The sequence below is a fragment of the Bicyclus anynana genome, chromosome 13, assembly GCF_947172395.1.
Source record: "Bicyclus anynana chromosome 13, ilBicAnyn1.1, whole genome shotgun sequence".
NCBI lineage: Eukaryota > Metazoa > Arthropoda > Insecta > Lepidoptera > Nymphalidae > Bicyclus > Bicyclus anynana.
In genome coordinates this window covers 7,254,943-7,273,084 of record NC_069095.1, presented here as the reverse complement: position 1 = coordinate 7,273,084, position 18,142 = coordinate 7,254,943, and the positions used below count along the sequence as shown (strand labels likewise).

The following is an 18,142-nucleotide window of genomic DNA, read 5'->3' as shown; positions in this document are numbered from 1 at the left end:
AGTTGTATTACACGGAAAATATTGGAGTAGCGGATAGCCATAAGCCTCGCCATACAGAGGTGTTATAGCGCCAGCGAGTTGGCAACTTTGCTTATGGACCGAGAGCCTGTCATAGCCAGACATACCTTATTGTAGGAAGACTAAAAGTGTTTTTTTAGATAAAGAATATTTGCCATATCTTTTTTTAACTGACCAATATACCCAATTCCCCTTCAAATAGTCGGGAAAGACTATTAGGAAAGGGCACGACAATAATCCTGCTATTGATGAATTTAATTTGTCTTTTGTTTTTTTACTTTGCCAGTCTATGTCCCTATCATATTATGTATGTAAGTTAGCTAATGATTGACAGTTTGGATTGTGGTGGAAGGTAGCAGATTTCAGATACATTGTCCAAATATAAAACGTACTTTTTTGATATTTTCTCCGGGATATCGTGATGATTCATTCCTCCATCCACCAGCCCTTAGCTTCGTGGCAATCCTTTGCTAGAGATCCGAGCGAACCCTAGGTTTTTTTAACGCTATACATGATATACCTACACTAAATTTTTTTTTTTTATTCTTTACAAGTTAGCCCTTGACTACAATCTCACCTGATGGTAAGTGATGATGCAGTCTAAGATGGAAGCGGGCTAACTTGTTAGGAGGAAGACGACAATCCACACTCCTTTCGGTTTCTACAGGGCATCGTACCGGAACGCTAAATCGCTTGGCGGTACGACTTTGCCGGTAGGGTGGTAACTAGCCACGGCCGAAGCCTCCCACCAGCCAGACCTGGACTAATTAAGAAAATCTCAATATGCCCAGCCGGGGATCGAACCCAGGACCTCCGTTTTGTAAATCCACCGCGCATACCACTGCGCCACGGAGGCCGTCAAATTACGAGTAAATATTTGTAAAATTTTTTCACCAATAGAAAATTACATTATCAGGTAGTAACGCAGGCTATATCTTATCCCCGGGAATGGAACTACATGGGTGAAACCGCGAGATTATGCTAGTAGTGTTTGCATTACTCTTAATTATACTGTACATACTTCACTTAAGAGTAAACGCTCATTGAGTACAGAAGCGAATCAAACGAGTTATTCGCAATTATGTTTAAGTGCGTGCGGTATTATTCGGTGTGATATTATTTGGTGTGGGGTAAGTAGCGTGACGGCGAGCCAGCCGTGGGCGGGCGGCGCCGCGCGCGTCGCTCGGGCGGGCGGCGCTCCAGTAGCTAGCCGCCGCCGCGCCAGTCGCACGTCCCGGGACTCCTCCACAGCCTTCAGCCGTCAGTGCCGCCGTCGTACGGTCCGTCGCCGCCGGCACAACAAACGCACGGTGCCTAAGTGTCTCATTACCGGAGCGGGATTGTCGCGCGGTTCCCGCATACAATACGTAAGTTGTTAAAACAATTCGTAATATATGTGTGGCCCCTTTTGTTTTTTTTTTAATTATATATTTTATTTATATTTTATTTTGCTATTCCGTTGCTCGCTTATAATTTTTTGCTTTATTATTTTACTCTTGTTTTATTTCGGTGTGAATGATTGAGTATTATTATTATTATTTAAATAAATTTGTTTTAATATATTTTTTTTTGTTTTATTTGCTTTAAATTCTGTTTACCTATGTGTTATAAAATATAGTTGTATTTGAGTCCTTTATAACTGTAATTTAGTAAATACATATTATTTATGAAAATAAGTAAAATGTGAAAAACACACAAAACTCTCTAAATATAATTTGACCCGTAAACCTAACTTTCAAAAACACTTAATTTTAATAAAATGAGTACATTAATATTTGGATAATACAATTTTTGCATAATTTTGGCATCATCACGCAATTCCTGTGAACCGCCTTAGCCTTCTGACGTAGGACGTGACGTCACCACGGAAGACCCATGTGTCAGAATAAGATGACTTAAAAACCTAACCGCCTTCTAAAAAGATAATAAATACTTATAAAACAATACAATACTATTAATTTTTACTTCTTAATGGAAAAATTTAACTTTTCAAATAGAGGAAAAGAAAATGCAAGCACCGCTTGAAAAGTCATAGTTCATCTGAAAGAAACCTCATCCTACCGGAAGAAAATACTTATATTTTCTTTTGCAAGGTTTCTTAAAGAGAATAAAAATGTTTCAAGGAATTTCCCCTGACATTAAAATATAACAACGTACCTACTTACTCGCATTGTTGGTCATTTTGACGATACAGTTTTAATCAAGTTTTTTGCTTTAGCATAACGCATTGTTTGGGAAAAAACAAATATATCCTCAATTTTGAATTACGGACTGTCAGAACCGTCCTTCCAACTGGATTTTCAGCCACGGCGGCAAATCTCACTCCAAGATTGGTCATGTACAGAAGATATTTACAGTGCACAAGTGTGTGCGGTAAATATAGGTGCACTCCCTCTATTAAATAGTTCGATTTGATGGCAGTCCAGCAGGACTGGCGATAGATCAGCCGCAGGATCGACGGCTTTACGTGATCTCCGAGGTACGGGGTGTACCAACATTGCAAAATAATGGATTTTTCATGTAAGAAAAATCCAGATTGCGCATTTTTTTTTCGCCTGACAAGAAATTTGAAACCTAGGCCTTATTTTCCGGAGCCGAACCAGCTAACCAGGGGATCATTAAGGAAATTCAGTACTGAAGAGAATAATAATTCAACGACAGAGACTTAACCCTAGACATTTTTTGATAGGTAAAAATAAACCTGAAATGAAATTATTTACACTGGAATGTAACGACTACATGGAAAATAGCTTACTCCCATATCTTATAATAGGAAAAACGAACCAAAATCTATACTAATATTATAAAGCTGAAGAGTTTGTTTGTTTGTTTGATTGAACGCGCTAATCTCAGGAACTATTGGTCCGATTTGAAAAATTCTTTCAGTGTTAGATAGCCCATTTATCGAGGAAGGCTATAGGCTATATATTATGCCCATATTCCTACGGGAGGAATATGGGCATAATATATAGCCTATAGCCTTCGTCGATAAATGGGCTATCTAACACTGAAAGAATTTTTCAAATCAGACCAGTAGACTAGTAAGTATATATTGGGGACAAGTATATAGCGCGCTCTCTATTCATCGCTGTTTAATTTTATTTTTCTCAAAGCGTCCATTTACAAGCTTAGGAAATTTGATTACACTGTTCCCCACACCGAAAGCATCCAAATTAACAGCGGACTGAAAATTAAGAACGGTTTTATCTTTGTTAGAAAATTCAGTATCATCCTTTGCATTAACTTCATTTTGGTGAAGGCTTTATCGTACCGTAAAATATAGCTTAATAATAATAATTTCTACTTCTCGTGGAATATATCTTATATTATAGTGCTTTCAGGACTTTTATGTTTCTCTTACGTCATATTTGTGTTATCGTAAACGAACGCCTGCGACTTCGTCCGCCGTTTGACCTCCTTAATCCGGCCCTTTCACATAATCTGTCCTCTATTCTGTTTTGGTTTTCGATATTTCGTGTAATCAAAGAAGTTAGGAGTATTTAGCGAAATTCTTTTTAAGCATAAAAATAATGTCTTCTTTGACGGAATGGATATCAGGATGCCTTGCACCTGGTAACCTTTGATATAGGCGTTACCGTAAACGCCAGATGGACAACATCAAACGAATGTATGTCCCTGAGTAAGACCCTTTATTATCAGCCTGGTCCCACTACAAGGCCACCTTATAGGAGAAGGAAAATGGATCTTAAACCCATTACGCTACTCTAATGCGGGTTGACGGGTCTAGAGTTAAATTACTTAACGGCTATTATCAGATGTTAACGTTCTGTCCGAAACATTACCAGCTTGACAACTCCAAGCTGCTACTAAGAATTTATAGGAAGAAAAGCTTAAAATAATATAGCCAAATCTCGGACTCAAGCCTTCATAATCGAAAGTCACATATATGCTAACCACTAGACTAACGAGACAGTTAAGTTAGGGGTTAATATTTATATTCATTATCATTAGCAACCCATGTTCGGCTCACTGTTGAGCACGAGTCTCCTCTCATTTCTAAGAGGATTTGGGCCAATTGTCCACCACGCTGGCCCAATGCGGATTAGCAGACTTCACACACGTAGATAATTAAAAAAAAATAGTTATGCAGTTTTCCTCACGATGATTTTCCATCACCTTTTGAGACACGTGATATTTTTTAATTTCTTAAAATGCACATAACTGAAAAGTTGGAGGTGCATGCCCCGGGCTGGATTCAAACCTATGCCCTCCGAATCGAAGGCACAGATCAGAACTACTAGAAGCTATCAAGGCTCTAATATTAAACAACAAATGCTCGTAACATTAACTTAAATCAGACACGTGATTTAATGTCAAATAAAATTGACTACGCACTAGTAGTTGTAATATACTACAATATCACACCAGTATTGGTTCTTATTACTTACAAATATAAGAAGCTCTTCCAAATTGGATGGTCCGTAAAAATATTTTAGAACGAACGGGAAAGTTGATCGTTGGCAACAAATTGTTGGCAAGCGACCGAAATAACACATGAAAATGTTGTATCTTGAACATGACATAAGAGGAATATTTCAAACCTTAACAAGAGTTTTCACTTTTAACAAAAAAATAAATCAAGTTTAACATTTAACATGCACCTACTTATGAATATGGATGCGTAAAAGGGTTTTTTAAAAGTATGCATGTAAATGTAAATTTTCAGTGCCTTATTTTGTATTTCTTTTTCGGCTCTTTACGTAAAAATGTGAAGGATTAATACTTTGCGCGCTTGGTCATGCTCTCACTTGATGGTAAGTGTTAGTCTTGGAATGCATGTCACGTCATAATGAAACTTTATATAAAGATGTCCGGGTTTATAAGAATTGAGAAATGTAAAAATGAGTGTGTCGGCGGAGCAGACTAAATCTTACTTCTGATAACGGAGAAGCCGTAGCCTCAGAGCAGGTTCTAAGCTTTACGTGTCAAGGATGGCAGATACACAAAGTAACACTGTCGATCATTACCGAAACGACCTCTTAACTTACTAATACATCTCTACCCTCTAACTACAATATTGATCAATTACAGCGCTGATACTATCAATGTAAACCAGGATTAACTATCATAGGGCAGGTAGTCAAGCACGAGCGGATCTCAGACTTGAAACTGATAGCAGTTGGGTTGAGGGGCCCCTTTACGACTAGTCAATGCTACCCATCTGCGCTCGCGTTGGCTCCCAGCTAAGTAACTAACAATGCATTACTAACCGGACCGGATGATAACACACTCACTCACTATATTCACTGACTCACGACTTAACTTCTACATCTCTATCACTATTTCACTATGCTTAACAAATGGAAGACGACGAGAACTATTCATTTCAAAGACGCGAATGCAACTTAACTGCTCAACTAGCACACTACAGTGGGGGCAGGGTACCCGTGTACCTGTCAACCTCAATACCGGCTACGCGCCATTTTGGACAGTCTTATTATAAATAACAGTAAATAAAAAATCCCAATTACATGAAAACCTGATTCTAATATTATCGCAATAATTAACATAGATTTTGCTAACCTATCAAATAACTCACTCGCCGACAAGTGCATATTCCAATTGAAAATGTATAATTTAATCGACATAACACAAAATATATATCTCAAGTTTATATAATAATAGTTGAATGAAACATGATTATTACGCATAATATTGTTTTATTTTATTATATCATATTAGTGCAAAAATAAAGTTAAAATATCTTTAAAATTCCTTTTACGAGGATTTGGAAAGTATATTAATTTCTAAAGTAATCAAATGTTATCCATCGAAAATGCCTTGTGCAATAAAAAATCTAAAGGAAGTGGGTTAACTGCTTTAAGAAAAAATTAAGCTGGAATTACAACAGAGCCACCTCGCCTGAAATAGAGGTTGAATGTCTCTAGGGTGAGATTTGTGACTTGGTATGTGTATAACCTTGACGCCAACTAACTACCTGAGATAATTCTTAACTAACGGAACTTTAACTATGATATCTGCACAACACTAGGTATAATTACTAACTCCATATTATTTAACGAAACTTTATCAATCTATCTAATTTAATAAAGGAGCTATTATAGTAAATATACTCATAAACAACTCGACCATAAATAATAATTAGATATTTCGTGTACCACGGAAAAGAGATAACGATCAAATTAAAGTAGTATTTTAACTTTTGATTTATCAGGTTTAAAGTATTCATCAACATCATTATTACCAGCCGTCTCGAGCCGCCAGCATCTAGCTGTTCCCTGCAACCCTCTTGATGTCTTCGGTCAATCAAGTGGGGAGTACATTTCTCAGTGCGGGGTCGCCATTTCAGCACCTTGGGACCTTACTATTCATCGGCTCACCGAGATATATGCCCTGCCCCTTGCTTCAACTTCGTGGCCTTCAATATTAATTTAGGGCCTTCAATATTAATTTAGGGGGCAGTTCAATGAAATTTCATGCCGACGAAGTCACACAAGAAAATAATAACAATAGCTTACAAAAATTTGCAGATTAAAAAATGAACAATTGGTGTAGTTGGCGAGTAGTTGATTTAACAGCCTCGTGACAAAAAAGTCTCTTCAGAGCCGACGCGCGCATAGCAATTGAAGGCCAGCAGTTTCTTTGCAAATACGAAAGTACTATAGTCGGGTCAATCCCAGGTCAGTTGAGTTATTCGCCACAAGACTGGAACAACTTATAACTTAATAAAATGTGTCTTTGTGCTCAATCAACTTTCTCCTTTAATTAAAACCAATGAAAATTATTTGGACAAGTGTGTTAACAATATTAAACAAGGCAGAGTTCATGAAAATTCATGCAACAACAAGATTGGACGGGATGAAAATTCATTCGCTCTTAATTAGTTCAATAAAGGCGATGCTGACATCGCTACGGACGGACAGAATCATTAGCCATAGATACCTTTTGTTGTATTGTATAGCGGGTAATTTTAATACAAATTATTCCTTACAAACTAGTTCGATGTCTTCGAAAGTCGTAAGCTTGATGAAAACTTCGACCAACGTTGTTCGTAATTATATTATTCAGAGGATTTAGACAATAGACAACTTACTCTCCTCACAACACAGGGTTTATGATATAAAGACAGGTCTTAAGGGTGTACATGGATATCGCGCAAGGATATTGCAGAATTACAAATGTTACGACCCGGCGATAAAATGATAAAATGGTGGGAAATTCTTGCTACGGATCAGGTATACGCAGGGTAATGGTAGAGAAACTGCTGCAATAAAACGTAAAAGTTAAATTGTTGCGTTCGCGTCAGAAATAATGTATGTCCTCCATTTTGCAGAGTCCAGAGATGCTTATTTGATGTCACAATTTATATTGTAATCATTCGGTTTTGAAATTTTATCAAGTATAAAACGTATTTTTACACGCTTTATATTAGCTTCACTTGTAATAACTATGTAGCTTCACTTGGAACTATGTATGTAAGAAAAACCGACAAAGACGTACCGCCAAGCGGTTTAGCGTTCCGGTCCAATGTCGTGTAGAAACCGATAGGGGTGTGGATTTTAATCCTCCTCCTAACAAGTCAGCCCGCTGCCTTCTTAGATTGCATCATCACTTACCATCAGGTGATACTGTAGTCAAGGGCTAACTTGTAGAGAATAAAAAAAAACCTTAATTTGACCCACTTCCCGGTCTTCGATTGAATTAAATTTTGCACACGCTCTGAGTTCTGATGACAATACATGACTAGCTATGGCGGCCTCCCCAAGCTTGTAACTATGTATGTAAAAAAATCTTGGATTTTTTTTGCTTACCACCATTTTATAAACTGATCTAGAACTAAGTACACAGTAATATATTGCAGTTCAACATCAAGCATTTATATAACCATTAACACTGTAATAAAACTTTAATACAAGCTTGCGTTTAATAATCACTAAACTTTTTGGGTCTTTCGAAGGATTCTTCTAAAGCCACATTGTCCAGACTCCATAACTGACTTCAGTAGGTATCTATAGTACGAGACACGAGAGAGAGTGTACATGGGTTGACACACTTTCAGCTTTTTTTTTGATTTTGATTTTCTACTCCTAACAAGTTAGCCCGCTTCCATCTTAGATTGCATGATCACTTACCATCATAAAAAAGTTTGTCTATTGCAGGCTGTCGGCCTATGTATCTTGGTAGCAAATATCACCTGAGTTTACCTCCCGTACATAATTCTGTTGTTGAATCAGTACATCATTTTCCAGTTCGCTGACATGAGGAAAATTCAAATATCCAAACACTGATAAAATCAATTACCAAATCACACCGCAATGTGATGTGACAAAACATCTTCTTAACAGCGTTCAACATTGGACGGAAATAGAAAACGAACTATTTCATCTTTAAATTACGGTACATTAAAACCTATAAAAACTAAAGGAAGGTGTTACGCGATACTTCGCGGGTTTTTTTCTTTTGTTAAGTCGCTGTTTGTATTGACAAAGCGTAATACGTCGTTTCATTTGTATCAATAGAAACATTCCTTTTGAATAGATACTTAAGTCTGAAACGAGTAAAATTAATAGGGAAAAAGTGTCGTTGCATACTAAATTTATCTCGTTATTTCCAATTAATGTATAAATTATATACATTTTTGTACACACATTGTATTTACTCTATCTACTAGGTCTTCTTTATCTATCGTATTTATTGAAATGTTGTTGTTTTTTTTTTGTCGCTCAATTTTATGTTAATAATAATTAATTTTAGTTTAGTCCTATCATGTACAAATTTTATTTTTAGTTTGGTCTTGATTTTAGTTTAGTTGTACGTCTCTGTGACTACGCATTTCCGTAGTGTCATTTGGTTCAAGGTAATCAGTTGAAAATCAGCGCTGTCCAATATTTGCTTGGTTTATGCATCACAAATCCTCCTGGAGTGGATTCTTTGTCAAGGTCGTGCCAATGGTGACGTATTGATGTTCTGATGCTTGGACTACTTATGGTTTTTGCCTTGCCTAAGGTCTGGGTATCAGGCACTACAATCGTGTTAAGGAGTTAAATGTGGCAACATTTGTGAATTAAATGTTCTTTTTTTCAATCAAATGAAAGCCTCTTCACATTTTCTAAGAATCCAAGAAGAACAAATAAAATTCATCTGGGCAATTTAACTGGAAAATTTATAACAACTTGCCACAACACCTGGCTGACAGAAACATCAGCAAACCTACACTTAAAGAAAAACTTGAAAAGTTTCTTAAAAATATATATTTTAAACTTAATGACATTTAATTTTAATTTTATGAATTAAACATTTGTATACCTAATAATGGTGAAACATTGTTACCTTATACTCGTCCATAAGAACATCTTTGTATAACTAAATTTAATGTTTCTTGCAAATAAATGATTCTGATTATGATTCTTTCTTTCTATTTGGTATTTAGTTCGGCATCTAAGCGAAAAGTTTTTTGAAGCTTTTATTGTATTCTATCTTGGTTATAATCATCATCATTTTAAAACCTATTTTAAAACGGCCACCAAAGCCATGCTTCCCTCCTTACAGAAGAGAATATGATGTTTAGACTCACCACGTTGCTTCAATGTGGGCTGTCGGGCTTAAGATTATAATGTTCAACGCTTTTATGATCACTATGAGATGTTATTTATGAAGACCGGGACTGAAGACTTAACTCGTACTCGTACTGAGATGTAAGTACACAATCCAGAATCCGAACTGTCATTGATAATTTCACGAAAGACCTCAACATTTCATAGCCCAACCTAGAACTCTAACCCTAGCCCTCATAAAGCCACATGGGACTAACAAGGCAGTTGAATAATTATTAGACAAGCTATTGTTGTTAGGATGCCGCATACTGACATTCGTTCAATTAGCAAAGAGCCAACAGTGAAGCAAGCCACTATTGGCATCCGATCATATTCGATCACTTTACAAGAACTCCAACTGTCCGTTTTACATTTTTTTTATTGTAACAATTTATCTTAGCACATAACAACGGTATAAAACTATTTGAAGTTTAAAACAAAGTATTATATTTATGAAATTAACGTCCGCAAATACGCGGACCTTTGAAATTATTCAGAGATTTCTTCTTGAAGAAAATTATTTCCATCATAATAGAAAAACTATTCTTCATATTGACTTATATGCTCTAAATCGTTTATAACTAAGAACCTACAATGAGAGACTACATGAGAGTAATTAATAAATAAAACGGAAATTTTAGATACACAACCTAATTATCTTAAACTAATTTTAATAGTGGACGTGACAGCCCAGTGTATATGACCTCTGCCTCCGATTCCGGAGGGTGTGGGTTCGAATCCGGTCCGGGGCATGCACCTCCAACCTTGCAATTGTGTGAAGGAAAAACATCGTGAGGAGACCTGCATAGCACAGAATTTCTTAATTCTCTGCGTGTGTGAAGTCTGCCATTGATCCGCATTGAGCCAGCGTGGTGGACTAATGGCCTAACCCCTCTCATTCTGAAAGGAGACTCGAGCTCAGCAGTGAGCCGGATATGCCGGATATGATATTCACACATTACTTAACCCCAATGCGTAGATAAGTAATTTAATACACAGGCAGACACGTCGAACTCTCTTTTGATGAATTAATAAGCATAAAAATATACTCGTATTAATAAAATAGAACATTTCCAAGGAATTGAATTTCCACCTATTGGATATTACACGTCATATTCCAAGAAACCAAAATTGTCTTTATGTTAAGCTCGTGACTATAACGAGCAATGATGTGTGATATTATGTCGCTCACAACTTCCTGTGGCAAAGACAATTTTGCTGTGTTTTATGTTGATCGCAGATTACGTCAAGAGTCGCAAAATGTACATTTCTAGCTACTGAAATATTTTGAATTGTATATTATTTTCTATTGTTTCTTTTAGAAGCCTGTTTTTTAATTATATAAAAATTGGTCACTATATTCGTTTTCTTTTCTTATCATGTACTAAAAAAAAGAAAACCCTCTGCTTCCATTAAAAAGTCACTCGCAATTAGTTTTCAACACAGTATTCATTAAACCCTTATAAAGAAATGATTTTGTATATAAAAATCCATACCAATATTATAAATGTGAGAGTGAGATTTGTTTGTTATTCATTCAGGTTTAATTAACTGGACCATATCATCTTAAAGTTTCGCAATTAGTTTCGTTATTGTTAGGGGATCAGAATATACCATTCGATCTATGAATATATAAATTAGTAATCTCGAGGCATACAAGAAAAGACTATCGACTCGGCATTGACATTAATAAATAACAACACGACACATAAAGTAAAAGTTTAAATGACCTGAGGCATGTTCAAAAAGTTCAATTATGTGAGACACTATTCAAAATATTTAAAAACAAATCATCTACAACTTACAAAATAATTGAAATATTGAAAATCGCTTGCGACAGTCTGATTGCGACATCGTGTGGCAGTGTGTGAACAACATACTCTGCGTAGGCGAGGTAAACTTACGATCAGCTTCCTAAGCCCCAGACAACAATATGTCCTTCTTTCCACAGTCGAGAATTCCTTTAGCCTGGTCCAGTCTTAACACATAAATAGGTATTATACCCGCAGCAAAGCCTGATAAACTCGTTTTCGTGACAAACACACTATCTTATACGAGACGTGATGGGTTGTGATTTTCCTTATATATGCCGTCGTCTATGATTTATCTTATGGTGTTCATCATCACTATCATCATTTTCGACTTTATCACATTGTAGCGTAGATAAAAGCCATTAAAGGAGCGAGAATAAATACTATTTCGTTAATGGGGATGTCGTAGGTTGGTAGGTAGGTCTAGGTTTCAATGTATTGATTTTTATGGGATATTCGGGTAATGAAAACCTACATTAAGTAACTAATTCATAAATAAAAACAAAGCTTGTAAGGATGATCGTAAATCAAATAAGATTATAAAATTTCAAAATCAATCAAAAATCTTTTAACGTAATTAAATGAAATTTCATTATACATTTATAGCTTACATTCAATTTGAAATTTTTCATTGTAAGAGTATGAAATTATAAACATAAACGCACAAATAAAAAATATATTTGTAAGTTTGTTTGTACTACCATAAACATCTAACGTTAATACGAATCGACGACGTCATTCATTCGTGCTATTTAGTATTCAGAGTCTTTTAGCGATTTCTGGCAGCGCCACAAATATTACCCTTTAAATCCCTGTAGCTCGAAAGTAATGGTCGCCAATACCCTGTTACTTCATCAAAATTGCTTTACTATTAGTGTACACTTAATTTAAACACAATTATTTAAACCGTCATCATTACTTTTAGCAGTGATACTTTTTTTAATTCATTTCATCTTCATTTTAATACGCAAAGCGATAAGTTTCAGTATGGGGGCATGTCTAAATTTTTTATTTTTGATTGTTTAAATTGAATTAAAAATTTAATGCCAGTGATTTGCTCTCGACTGGAGATAACCCACTGATCGTATTTCAAAGGATTTTCTCAATGTAGACTACACAAAATCATAATCACATTACATCTAATTTAGATTACTTGCTTTATTTTATACTTACTTTTCGTAGAAAGAATATTTTAGAAATTGAAGGTTGTTTAGTTTAAGTTGAGTTTGTAATTGGATTTCTTTATAATTTTTTTTAAGCTTTGCTCCACGGTTTCAGACACGTAGATCCCATTTCTGTAGAAATAAATTGGAATCGCCTAAGTTACTTCTTATAACATTCATGTATGCGACGCCGGCCGTCCAGCACTTTCAGAGGTTGGAAGGAAGAAACAGACAGACAAAAATTTTAAACATTGTTTTTAATAACAAAAGCTGTTAATTTTAAATTATTAACACATACTTCGATATAATTATTTTGTGTACGAAACTTTGTGTCTTTCTATTATTTTTTAATTTTAATTTATTTTTTGTTACACTAAAAATACAAAAATGGGACTAATAAAAAATTACTCATATTAAATTTAATATAAACAATATTAATTTGGTAATATCCTACATGGAACAAGGGTCCTTAATATATTGATATCAATTAATGTAAGTTAAAACTTAATTTTAAAATCATGTATTTTTTAAAATTTTCCAAACGTCGAAAATGCTGTCATACATTTTATGACGTCACAATGTTATTTGATGTATTAAACGTCAAACTAATTATTGACTAATATTTTTGCCATAAGCTACGTTTGGTAAAGGATTATATAGTCAAGATGACGTCATAAAACAGTTAAAATATAGATCCATCATGGCCTACAGCGTTTTTTTATAAAATTTTAATGTAATCACGTCTCAAAAAAATATGATATTTTTTTTCAATCTAATAGAACGATAATGATCCATTTGAGACCATTTAAAAAAAATCAACTAGCCTACTGTTTAAATCTGCAGTCAGCTAAATGTAAACAAGATCTAATACGAGAAGTTATAAGCTTCCGAAGCATTCTAAATTTAGTGAACGTCACATGAATAACTGATAGTCGCCAGTGGCGGGATTCTAAAAAAGGTTCGTTAGTGTTTCATTCATGGCGATACAATGGGCGGGAATGAGCAGAGCGGCGCCTAGAATTTAGGCCGCTTTTAATATTATTAGAAACTAGCGAACACCCGTGACTTCGTCCACTTGAAATTATTTTTTTTATCTAAAATATTAATACTCTGTGACCTCCATATCTACGAATGAAAGGTTTGTTAAAATCAGTTCAGAGATTAGTGTGGACAAATAGATGGACAAATTTTAAAATGCTTGATGATGTGTGTAAATAACTATAAGCACTTGATGAAAGTTATTTTGAAATCACAGACTGACACTTTTATTTAAACGGGTGTCCCGTAATTAATATAATATATTTTTACCAGCAACTTCATGACTACAAAGAGTAGAAACAAACTATATACCAGTTTAGAAACCTCTATAAGTGTACATGTTTTTAAAATTAGTACACTTCAGCTTTATATATTTTTTTACAGTATATTTTTTTTAATCCGGCCATCTTAATGAAAGAAAAATAATTAATGACCTCAAAAACAAATATAACATTATTTATAAAATTAGTATCAAAATACATTCGTAATTTGATCTGCAATGTTTAACAATAATTAGATCTTTAAAATATTAACTACAGCAGCTGCAACATTGAAAAAAATCCGAAAAAATATAACTTGGTCACCGTAGGGATTATAGGGTAGTTGAAAACTATTCAAATCAGTTTTATATATTAAGGTGGAGTGTCATTTCCGTTCTATCCATTAATTACGGGACACCCTGTATATGTATTGATCATCCTCTACTTGCAAACCCGATAAACGTTATACATATAACAATTTAACTAAATAAATCCTTTTAAAAAAGTCCCAAAGCCTTTACAAAGTTAAATAATAATAAAAAAAAACAGCTTTGTTTGTCCACGTATTTTGGTGACCAGACCGTATACATTCAGCGGTGCGAACTGCGAACGAATCCATTAAAAATACATATGTAGAATGTAAAAAACAAATTTACTTTACATTTTTTGAATAGTTAACCTGTCTTTGTTTTTTGTTGTCTGAGTTGTAAATGCAATCGCGTTTAAAAGTAAATAACCGTAACGAGTTCAATAGTTGTCACAAAATAAAGTTAAGTAAACTCGAAAAAAGCATGCTCATTATTAGCAATGTTTCGACACACATGCTACTAAGTAGCAATTGCTCAATAATAGTGGCCTGCTTTTATGCTAGCAATGAGCATGTGTTTCCGTATTTTCGTGGTTCACAGTTGGGATGTTACGGAGCTTACGGACTCAAGCTCCGTTAAGTCCGAACTTGCGATTATTATTACACCTTCGGTTCCGACTTCGGCTCCGACATTTATAAATTGGAGGTTTTAATCTGAGGCTGAAGCATAATTTGCTACTTTGGGATTCAATTCATTTAATCAAATTTCTTGTTTATTTGGAAACATGCCAATTTATTTTCATTGTTTGTGTTTTATTTTATAATTAAATAAATTCAATGGAAAAAAAAAACTGAATAATCCTAAACATAAAAAATCTCTCAAAGATTTTTTGGGTTTTAATCTGAGGTCGAAGCATAATTTGCTACTTTGGGATTCAATTAATTTAATCACTTGTTGAAACATGCCAATTTTTTTTCATTTTTTGTGTTTTATTTTATAATTAAAATGGGAAAAAAAATCTGAATAATCCTTAAATAAAAAATCTCTTTCCTGCCACCACTTCTGATCATGCCTCCGACTCCGATAAATAAAATTTAAAAACTCCGACTTCGGTTCCGATTAAAATTACATCTGTTACATTCCGCTTCCACAGCTAACAGGAACTTTGAGAAGGGAAGATTTTGTAGCAGATGGATTTTTTAGTAAGAGTTATCGGTCCCCCGAGCCAAGTGGCACGTCGATTCTCTTTCTACGATCGCTAACGCTAAGAAAACTAGAAAAATGTATAGGAATGAGATGACGGATCTTGATCACGTGACCTGTCGATAGCGAATGTCATTCCCATACGTCTTTCTAGTTTGCGAAGCGTTAGCGATCGTAGAGAGAGAATCGACTTGCCACTTGGCTAAGAGTGTTGTTTGTCTACAAAGCCTTATGTTTTCATTTAACTGTATCGATATTTGGTTGATGGTTGGTGATGTCATGCACATCGCGACCACCACACGGATCGGAACGGATTTATCGGATTATCGGATGTCCTGCTGTTATCGCTGCAGGCACGTGGACTTATTGGATGGTGAGTGGCTAGCATAACAAAAAGGAAATTCACGCTGGCATCCATTGATGAGGCCTTTATTATTTTACAAAATAAAATAGTGTTCTTTCGTAGAATTACATCAGTATTTCCAATTAAATTTAATATCGTTTCGAGATCTTTCAATGAACGCTTTGTTATAGCTTCCAACGATGTAAATAAACTTTCTATAGTATTTTATCCGTAATGAGCGCTGGCGGTGTATTGTAAACTGATCTATTTATTATACTTATACAGTAGGTACATGGGCATGCCAATTATAGCAGAACAACAGGCGGATTTTGCGTTACTGGGTATTATGTAAGTCAATGTCACTATGAAATTAACTCCATATACATTTTAATAGTAATATTTTGAGGTGACAACCTTTCATGATGAACCATAATGTGATATGGCAATCACAAGCACTTGCCTCTTAGTCCATAATAACTGCGCATACTGGCAAGTGGCAGGAGCAAGTATTAAGAAAGATTTCTCTATCTGCAGCTGATAAGACAAAGCCTCTATATTCGCATGCTATCGGAGCAACTGTAGGTATGCCGCGACCTCTACTGATTAATCGCCGATTGATGCTATTTAATTATTCCACTTAAGAATATCCAGTAAAAAATGGCACACCGTTACATAACGGTAAATACATTTTAGCTTGTGGGAGGCTTCGGCCGTGGCTAGTTACCACCCTACAAAGATGTACCGCCTAGCGATTTAGCGTCCAAATATGGTAGCCCGCTTCCATCTTAGATTGCATCATCACTTATCATAACTTACAATCAGTTGAGATTGTAGTCAAAATAAAAAAAAACCGTCGACTGACGACATCATCAAGTTTTAACATCTGCGCATGCGAGTGTGGATTTGGATTATTGGAGGGCCACATCCACAGATTACAGGATAACTTTAATTTTTTTTCATTATGATTACGGTGTATGGCACGTCAAGTTACTACACAAGAATACCACAACAACAAAGTAACAAAGATAGCAAATAACAAATTCTTCTCTAAAAATTATTATGTTATCTTAAAGCTCTACATTAATTTGTTAAGGATGATAAAATTAAGGAAAAGAGAGAGACGAATATCTTAGCATTCCATTGATTCAGAGAAAAGCTCCGAGCAGAGTCCTGAACTTGTGACTACAGAATGTAGGGTTAAGGAATTCATTGACGATCGATCAACACTCCCCGTTCTCTGCTCGTGTCGTTCTCCCTGCCTAGCCAAATTTGGTAAGATCCTGTTAGGACAGCTTTGGATACTCGTTCTAATATAGAACTAGCTGCACTTCTAGAGAGGCCAAGGTCTTTAAGCCAGTTATAGAGAGATTTTGCTGGTAATCCTCTCGCACCTACTTCTACGGCATACAGTAACTACATAGCCGTTTTTAGTTAGTTCATTTGTTAGGTCATAATATTTATTCACTTTTATACTGTGGTCCTTCGGAATGTTAGTCTCTTAATTAATACGAATATTCCGCATTTGCTGGTGCGGATGCGAATATCAGAAACACCTTTAAGTAAGTAACTAGTCCTTTCAAAGATCGTGTTAAGCTGCGACGCCGAATGTTCAACTACCAATGAAATATATACCTTACTTAGTATGAATAAGTGTTAAATTCAATTGATAGATATACAATCCTCAGCCGTCCCGTCGGTCTGTGCAGGCAAGTGTATACGTTGTATCTAATTGAGTTTCATAACAAACTTGTCCCGAGTGAGCACCGGCCAGTAACTCCCGCACCTTCATGTCCCGCGTGATATAACATAGCGTGTATTCAGCGTTTCCTTGTACCCACGTTTTTATTACGTAATCATTTCCACGTATGTGTGTTTAATATTTGTTATTGCAAAATATTTTTTTATATTGCTGTGTTCCTTTTTAATAAAATAAAAGTAAAGGAGAATGGCGAGATTGCATCTATTTTGGGACTAGCAGATAGAAGTAGCGTAAATAATGAAAACCTATCAATAGTTGTTTATCGTGATTAAACTAAGAAAAAAGCAAATGGTAAGCAGTTTTGAAAAGCAGGGAGAAAAAAGATATACCTTAAAAGTTGTAGGTACCCTATCTACAATAAATGTGAAAGACACCGCCGCTGACTGCTTGATTACGTGATTGAACTGAACTTGCTTGATAGATACGACAAGACGTTTTGGTTGTAGGCAACAAGTAGAACAATTTTACTATTCTAAATATAGAATATTAAGCAAAAGCATTTCCTAGGCAAACGTGTCATCATTTACAAACCATCTTAACTCTCATACTTAACTCTCACAAACCATCTTAACTCTCATATTTTCCATCATACATGATTGAAGTAAAACACAAGTTATTAGAACATAAAAAAAACATTGAAACAAGGTCATCGAAATTATGCGTA

General features: G+C 35.2%; 2 protein-coding genes across 2 annotated transcripts in view; one reads left to right on the top strand and one right to left on the bottom strand.

Annotated features, from left to right (window-relative positions):
- LOC112043087 (ATP synthase subunit O, mitochondrial) overlaps window positions 1-18,142 on the bottom strand; it is a 385,841-nt gene that overhangs the window by 244,567 nt on the left and 123,132 nt on the right. The gene's annotated exons all lie outside the window — the stretch shown is intronic.
- The window catches only part of LOC112043072 (uncharacterized), a 110,078-nt gene continuing 93,099 nt past the window's right edge, over window positions 1,164-18,142 (top strand). The window contains exon 1 of the mRNA XM_024078336.2: window positions 1,164-1,385. The gene's annotated coding sequence lies outside the window, so the exon portion shown is untranslated. The remainder of the gene's footprint in view (window positions 1,386-18,142) is intronic.